The sequence below is a fragment of the Mastomys coucha genome, unplaced genomic scaffold, assembly GCF_008632895.1.
Source record: "Mastomys coucha isolate ucsf_1 unplaced genomic scaffold, UCSF_Mcou_1 pScaffold14, whole genome shotgun sequence".
Lineage (NCBI taxonomy): Eukaryota > Metazoa > Chordata > Mammalia > Rodentia > Muridae > Mastomys > Mastomys coucha.
The window spans coordinates 35231353-35232713 of record NW_022196896.1 but is presented as its reverse complement, the minus strand read 5'-3'; positions in this window follow the sequence as shown (position 1 = coordinate 35232713).

Below are 1361 nucleotides of genomic sequence, written 5' to 3'. Positions count from 1 at the left end.
TCTGGAAATGAATCTGAAGGTTCCTCAGAAAATTTGAAATAGATCGACCTAAAGACCCAGCAATACCACCCTTGGGAATATACCCAAAAGATGGCCCACCATGCCACAGGGGCACACATTCCACTATGTTCATAGTGGTCTTGTTTGTGATAGTCAGAAGTTAGAAACAACCCAGATGTCTCAAGACAGAAGAATGGATACAGAAAATGTGGTTCATTTACACAATGGAATTCTACTCAGCTATTAAGAATGAAGACATCCTGTGTTTTGCAGGCAAATGGATGGAACTAGAAAATATCATCCTGAGTAAGGTAACTCAGATCCAAAAGGGCTTGCATGGTATGTACTCACTAACAAGTGGATATTAGATAAAAAAGTACTCACTAACAAGTGGATATTAGCTAAAAAAGTACAGAATATCCAAGATACAGTCCACAGAACTCAAGAAGATCAACAAGCTGAAGGGCCCAACTGAGGATACTTCGGTTCCAATTGGAAGGGAGAATAAAGTAGATGGGGGTGGGGGGGTGGGAAAAGGAGATCAGGTATTGGGTGAGGGAAAAGGACTAAAGCTCTGAGGGCCAACACCAAGAGTGGAAACAGGTAACCTCGAGAGTTAGGATATCTGTGTGGGGGAGACCCTCCAGAATGCACCAGGGACCTGGTAGTGAAGAGACTCTCAGGCCTCAAAGGAAAGGACCTTAGATGAAATGCCAGACAGTAGGAAAGGAGAACGTATAGAGCCCATCTCCAGCAGAAGGGAGGAGGTTGCTATCCTACTGTCAAAACTCTGACCCATAATTGTTCTTGTCTGAAAGAAGTGCAGGGATGAAAATGGAGAGAAGCCTAAGGAAAAGAAGGTCTAGTGACAGGCTCAAAGTGGGATTCAGCTCAAGGGGCGGTCCCAAGGCCTGACACTATTACTGAGGCGATGAAACACTCACAAAAGGGCCTATCATGACTTCCCTCCAAAAAACCCAACAAGCAGCTCAAAGAGTCAAATGCAGATGTTTGCACCCAACCAATGGACAGAATCTGCTGACCTCTGTGGTTGAATTAGGGAGAAGCTGGAAGAAGCTGAGGAGGAGGGTGACCCTGTAGAAGGACCTGCAATATCAACTAACCTGGACCCCCAAGATCTCTCAAACACTGGACTACCAACCAGGCAGCATACACCAACTGATATGAGGCCCCCAACACATATACAGCAGAGGATTGCCTGGTCTGGGTTTAGTCAGAGTCTGGTTGGGTGGCGAGGTGGGATATCCTCATGGAGACAGGGAGGTGGGGAGGAGGTATGGGATATGGAACAGTCAGAGAGTGGATGGTGGGGGGGGGAGATAAAATCTGGAGTGTAAAAA